The sequence below is a fragment of the Macrobrachium rosenbergii genome, chromosome 45 (assembly GCF_040412425.1).
Source record: "Macrobrachium rosenbergii isolate ZJJX-2024 chromosome 45, ASM4041242v1, whole genome shotgun sequence".
Lineage (NCBI taxonomy): Eukaryota > Metazoa > Arthropoda > Malacostraca > Decapoda > Palaemonidae > Macrobrachium > Macrobrachium rosenbergii.
The window spans coordinates 12,234,112-12,241,491 of NC_089785.1; positions in this window are offsets into that span (position 1 = coordinate 12,234,112).

Here is a 7,380-nt window from a genome sequence, read left to right on the forward strand (position 1 = left end):
GCGAAAGAGGAAGACCAGTCACTATGAACTGGATACCGAGTCACATAGAAATTCCAGGCAATGATAAAGCGGATGAACTAGCCAAGAGCACAAGGTACATTGACAGAGTGCAGATCCACATACAACCTGCACTACAACAGATCAAAAATGCCATAAAACCGCTCATGAAAGCAAACATGCTGGAAGACCTACCATGGACAGATCACTCCCCCTGCCAGATGGTACAAATGGGCAACCGACCTAGTGCCTCCCCCCCATAGACAGGCACACACCGAGAAAACTAGCTGTATGTATTCACAGACTAAGGCTGAGATACAGAGCCTGCTGAAATTGTTAACCCCAGTGTCAGACCATGTGAGCACTGTGAGGAAGAAACACAGCAGCCTCTCCTACACTACTTGCTAGAATGCAGAGAGACAGCACTGCTCAGAGGCGAAGTACAAACTGATGTAAACTCACCAGACGCAGCTAAAATAGCAGCAACACTTGCAAAGGCAATAGTCGAGGACATCGACACACATGCCCAGCTGCTAGTAAATTTTTTCAGATAGAACAATGCAATGAGAATACTCAAACTTCTCACTTTCTACCTTCCAGCTGAATTAAATAATGTAATGTTAAGTGTGTTCAGAGTGGCACTGGCCACCAACTCACTTAATATGTACTTTCATACTACCACTACAAACAAACCAAGATGGCCCTCTTTAACTACCACCATCATCCTCCTCAACTCATCCCATCCCCTCACTGTAAGGCCCTATACACATCATCTCTGTCTTATTCCAACAAACTACTCTACCACTAAGAATACTCTGCAGGGACTCTAGGGTTTAAAGGGTTGACAACCCCACCTGCAATGTTTCTCTTTTTTTTTTTCAAAGGCCTTACATCTTCAAACTACTACATCCGTGACATGATGGCCCCCTCCCACTACAACCATCATACTTCCTCCATCCACAACTGTCTCTACTACTAAATCTCTTTCAAATTTCCTATAACAAATGACCTTCTGAATTTTTCAGATCACCTACGGGCCAAACAAGGACAAGGCCCGTGCCAACACAAGAGTTGGCTTAATACAATACAACAACAACACAGCTCTTTCTCACACGCGGTCGCTAGTTTAAGCCGAGAACAAGTTAAGTCTCGGCGGTCTTGCCCCTGCCCTCCGTTTTCCGCTCGCCGCCACGTGGAGCCCATCGCCGCCCTTTGGTGCCCCGTGTTCCATTCCACGTGGCCTTAGAAGACTGCAAGGGGGATTGCAAGTCTCCCAAACGCGAGCTGACATTAAACGGCGCCCTTTTCCGCCCCAATCTACGACTTGAAGCAGTACCTTGGTGAGGGAGGCCCTTTTGTCCACGCTCCCACACGTGGTTCTCGGCAGAAGACGTCGTCATCCCTACGCCCCTACAAATGTGGTAATGTACCCAAAACGAGTTGCTAGTCACGATTACTTAGCCCTTTTGCATTTATTAATTTCTGGGCCTATAACTTTGTGTTCCCTGATATTCCTTGGTTCAAGCCAGGCCCACGTGTTCACAGCTCCTTTCCTCTGAGTCACAAGTAACGCCTCGGGAGTCCTTTGGCGCCTTCAGTGCACCCCGAGTAATTCAATCCCAAATTCCAGCATTAGATGTGTAACGGGGGTCCTAATATCGTTTCAGGAAGACGCATGTAGCAGAATTATCCTTGGTCCGTGTTCCTGGCATTCCCAAGCTCCCCCTTCGGGAGGACTTCTACGGCAGTAATTTACCGTGTTTTCAGTTAATTTTCCTTTGACCTTGTGTGCTATCAAATATAACTATTTTTATATCCACGTGTTTCACGCACTTCCCCTAGTGAAGAGCCCTCCGCTCCGTGTACTTCTTTTTTTGTTTGTGTTTTATATGTCCTGGGTATCTTACAAGGCCATTTTCGAGTAAAGTAATAATTGTGGAGTCATAAGATCCACCTGCACCAGGAAACATATAAAAATGGCGACCTGACCAGTGATTCTCGTAATGATTGCATCCCCCCCTCTTCCCCTTTGTTGTTTGTGTTGCAATTTGTGAAATCAGCAATTAGCTCAGCTAAGCTGGATACGAGACAGATTACGAACCTTTGAAAAGCCAGTGCAACAGGCCAAGGAAATTCTGCGTAAATGTAAACTGTGTTTATCTAGCGTAGGACGCTTTAGAAAACGTGACTAGTCCTAGGAATTTTTTTATAGTAGAGCACAGGTCCGAGGAAAACGAGAGAGAATCGCCGAAACTTAGCTTTGGAAGCCTTTGCACGCGGCTTGCATGCCATTCAATTAGGTTATACAGGTGATAAATCATTAAAGGAATAGTGCGCATATTCCTCCTGTAGAAACGAGTGATTTCGAAACCGAATCATTAGTTAGGCGCGAGACCTCGTCGAAAACCACGTGTTCGAAAGTCAGATTAGCATTGCTGACTCGTTCCCTCTCTCTCTCTCGTTTTAGAAATAGGAGCGAAAGCGTATATCATACGCCAAGGACGAAAAGGGTCAACAACTGTTGTCTCTCAGTTCGGGGAAGTCCCCGGGTGTTTACGTCGTTCATTCATTTGGCGCAGACGGCCTGGACCGTCCATTCCGTGGCCCAGTTAGGAAAACATTTGTTTGTTTGATTTGCTTCGCTCTACCAAATTGTTTTGCATTATTGGGGGTCTGACATTATATGTTCTGTATTGTTCTGTTTTTTTTGTGTGTTTGTTTTGTGCTGTTACTACGGCTGCATGTGTTGCCTATCTGTTGTGATTGTGGGATGGCCGCCCCACCTAATTGCCCTTGAGAATAACACTTCTCCCATAAGTCATTAAAACTAGCGCCCTCGCTGATCAGACGTCGTCTGTGCGGAAATTCTAGAGCGCCTATATATTCTATTCTTGTCCCCAATAAATCCGTGTCGTCGGTCCGTTGGTGAGACCAATTCATTTTCCATTCAGTCCCCAAGTGAGCCCGTTTCGTCGGTAATTCGGGAGACCTAAATATATATCCCAATCTAGTCCCCAAGTAAGCCCGTTTTGTCGGTAATCAGGGAGACCTATACATTCCTGTCTTGTCCCCAAGTCAGCCCGTTTGTCGTTACCTTGGGAGACCAATCCTTGCTAATTCATCGTCCCCAATCAGCCCGCTTCGTCGGTAAATCGGGAGACCAATCATTGCTAATTCATCGTCCCCAATCAGCCCGCTCCGTCGGTAAATCGGGAGACCAATCATCGCTAATTCATCGTCCCCAATCAGCCCGCTTCGTCGGTAAATAGGAGACCAATCATTGCTAATTCATCGTCCCCAATCAGCCCGCTTCGTCGGTAAATCGGAGACCAATCATTGCTACCCCCAATGTCGGTAAATCGGGAGACCAATCATTGCTAATTCATCGTCCCCAATCAGCCCGCTCCGTCGGTAAAACGGGAGACCAATCATTGCTACTCATCGTCCCCAATCAGCCCGCTCCGTCAGTAAGTCGGGAGACCAATCATTGCTAATTCATCGTCCCCAATCAGCCCGCTCCGTCGGTAAAACGGGAGACCAATCATTGCTACTCATCGTCCCCAATCAGCCCGCTCCGTCGGTAAATCGGGAGACCAATCATTGCTAATTCATCGTCCCCAATCAGCCCGCTCCGTCGGTAAAACGGGAGACCAATCATTGCTACTCATCGTCCCCAATCAGCCCGCTTCGTCGGTAAATCGGGAGACCAATCTTGCTAATTCATCGTCCCCAATCAGCTCGCTCCGTCGGTAAATCGGGAGACCAATCATTGCTACTCATCGTCCCCAATCAGCCCGCTCCATCGGTAAATCGGGAGACCAATCATTGCTACTCCATCGTCCCCAATCAGCCCGCCTCGTCGGGTAAATCGGAGACCAATCATCGCTAATTCATCGTCCCCAATCAGCCCGCCTCGTCGGTAAATCGGGAGACCAATCATCGCTAATTCATCGTCCCCAATCAGCCCGCTTCGTCGGTAAACCGGGAGACCAATCATTGCTAATTCATCGTCCCCAATCAGCCCGCTTCGTCGGTAAAATCGGGAGACCAATCATTGCTAATTCATCGTCCCCAATCAGCCCGCTTCGTCGGTAAACCGGGAGACCAATCATTGCTAATTCATCGTCCCCAATCAGCCCGCTCCGTCGGTAAATCGGGAGACCAATCATCGCTAATTCATCGTCCCCAATCAGCCCGCTTCGTCGGTAAACCGGGAGACCAATCATTGCTAATTCATCGTCCCCAATCAGCCCGCTTCGTCGGTAAATCAGGAGACCAATCATTGCTAATTCATCGTCCCCAATCAGCCCGCTCCGTCGGTAAATCGGGAGACCAATCATTGCTAATTCATCGTCCCCAATCAGCCCGCTTCGTCGGTAAACCGGAGACCAATCATTGCTAATTCATCGTCCCCAATCAGCCCGCTTCGTCGGTAAATCGGGAGACCAATCATTGCTAATTCATCGTCCCCAATCAGCCCGCTCCGTCGGTAAATCGGGAGACCAATCATTGCTAACCCATTGTCCCCAATCAGCCCGCTTCGTCGGTAAAACGGGAGACCAATCATTGCTAACTAATCGTCCCCAATCAGCCCGCTTCGTCGGTAAAATCGGGAGACCAATCATTGCTAATCCATCGTCCCCAATCAGCCCGCTCCGTCGGTAAATCGGGAGACCAATCATACATCCTTTGGAAAAGGGTCCAAGATTCCCCCAGCTCTGGGAAATTAATTCTGTGTGCTACTAGCGTCCTCTCCCGACTGCAAAATGTCGACACGGTCTCAGCAGAGCGAGGATTTCAAGTTCTTCATGTCCTCAGGGAAGGAACTCGGCCTTTCCAGGAGAGAACTAAGAGACTGGGTACAGGAGAGGATGGACGCCATACAGGCAGAACGACAGGCTCAGGAGAGACGAGAAGAAGCCGCAAGGCAGGAACGAGAAGCAGAAAGACAGGCTCAGGAGAGACGAGAAGCAGCAGAGAGACAGGAAAGGGACAAGCAGCGTGCCCATGAACTCGCAATGCTGAAACAGAGTGGCCCTTCGCCTCCCCCTGCCCCCAGGGGATGAGTGCCTTCAGCCAGGCTCTCGCCTGCATGCCGAAGTGGACGGAGGCCGAGCCCGAGGTGTGGCTCGACAGCGCCGAGACAGTTTTAAAGGCCTGCCCCCTGAGTGCAGCCGAACTCTCCCTGGTGTTGGGCAAGTTCCTTGGAGGGAAGGCCCTGATTGCCTACAAAGCCCTCCCGCCGGAGGAGCAGGAAAATTGGGAGGTCGTACGCCAGACTATCGCAAAGGCGCACGAGATAACCCCTGAACGCTGGAGGAGGCGCTGGCGAGGCAAGTGAAAGAAGCCAATCAGACCTGGGCAGACTGGGCCTACCAGTCCGAGCGTGCCCGTGCCAAATGGTTCGAGTCCGTGGGGTTACGACCCTCAACGAGGCAATCGAACAGATAAAAATAGAGCACTTTCTACACTACACCTCCGGCCCTCGCCACGCGCGTCGCCGAGAAGGAGCCTACGACGTTGGTGGAATGCTGTCGCATCGCCGACTCCTGGGATACTCATCACCCCAGGAGAGCTCCCTCCAGCGCAAAATTACCCACCTGCCTTCCTTTCGGGTGCCCCTCCGCCGAAGAACGGGCAATCACAGAAACCCGTTGTGTGCAGATATTGCAAAAAATCGGGCATTCCTCCGAACAATGCCGAGCAAGAAACCGGTTCCTCTCTCTCCCGAAGACCCCCAATAACTCGCCTGCGCCTTCACAGGGGCAGTGTGGAAAGATTTCAGCCAGACCTTTTGCACAGCGTGCAAGGTTTATGGCCATTCTTCCTCATGGGCAAAAGTGCCCGAGCAATAATAAAACAAAAACTCCCGCCGTCGCCCTGGCAGTAACGAATCCCGAGTCCTTAGGCCCTCCTGCCGAGGGTCCCATCTATGTGGCACCTCCTCGAGGTAAATACTCGGCACACCAGGTCAAGCCATTTGACGACTCTGGCGCGCAAATTTCCCTCATAAGGAGGGACAAAGTTCCCTATGGAGCTATAATAGACCGACGCAAGCTCGTCACCATTGAGGGCATAAATGATTTTTAAAATGATCCTCCCTACGGTCCAACTGAGGGTCACCCGACCCCACAGAGCCAGGACCCTTCGTCTCCCATGCCGAAACACATTCCAGGAGGCTATGACGTCCTCCTGGGCCAAGACTTTGCGTCTCCTTTCAAGCCACAACCATTCGGGGTCCCCATTCCCCAATAAATTATCCAAATTCGAGTGCAGTGCCCGGCACGGCATCAGTGCCAGTGCCGAGGCCTCAGCCAGATCTCCTTCAGGAGAATCTCGGCCTTCAACTCCTCTGCCAGTGCCCCTTCGGCGCACTGAGCAGTGCCAGTCTCCGTCCGTCCAGACAGACGAGACCACCACCACACATCGCCACCAGCGCCAGTGCCAATGTCAGTGCCTGAGCTGGTCACCCTGCAAGCAAGTCGACCCCGCCCCCTCCGGCCGTCCCTCTCTCTCGCCCCGCCAAGCAGATTCCTCCATGAGTCATGATTCTGCCCGCCTTCCTGGGCCGATGAACTCTGCGATCTGCGCCGGTTAATGTCCGAGATGGCGAACAAAATTCCTGGGTCAGTTGTCGCAGCAGCTGACCCAGATGGCACCCCTTGCCGCCCTTTGGCCTCGGGCCCTCGATTCCCGGCCAAGGACAACGGTCCAAGGAGAGAGAGGTTCGCGGCGGAGTTACCACGGGTGTGGGCGATGCAGGTAGTCCACAAGGAGCCCTGAGCTCTTCTGGCCCTGTGCAAACTTGGCATAGGGCCCCCTTCTTCATCTCTGAACGTCTTGGCACCTTTCATCCAGGAGAGGATGCCAAGGCCTTCCACTATCCTCTTCCTTTCCTTTGGAATTTCTATCCCTCATCCTTCTCTATCGATCTTTCCTTCACACTTTCCCTTACTTACCACCAAGCGGCAGTTAATATATGGGATATCATCCCCTTTTGAAATGTGTAAATCATTTTATTTTGAAGCAGTAAGAGAGACAGAGCGGGAAGTGGCACGCCCTTACGCCCGTCCTTTGGCACAAGGCAGGCGTGTCAGCTCTTCCCGAAGGGGTCACGCCCTTTGGGTTTCTTTTCCCAGCCCTTGGGCTGAGAGTTAGCTCTGACCGTCGTCTGTTGGCGACGGAAGTTAGATAAAGAAGTAAATCATAAATACCTCACTCTGTTATCCTTCATTTTCTACGTATATTATTTACTTTTGCATTTAATCTTTTCTCATATTTTTAACGAATCTCGAGTCACAAGACTCCTGCCCTTACGAATTTTAACGTTGCCTTTTTAATCCCAGCAGTGCGGCCCGCCCTTTTAGTATGAAGTAATATCCT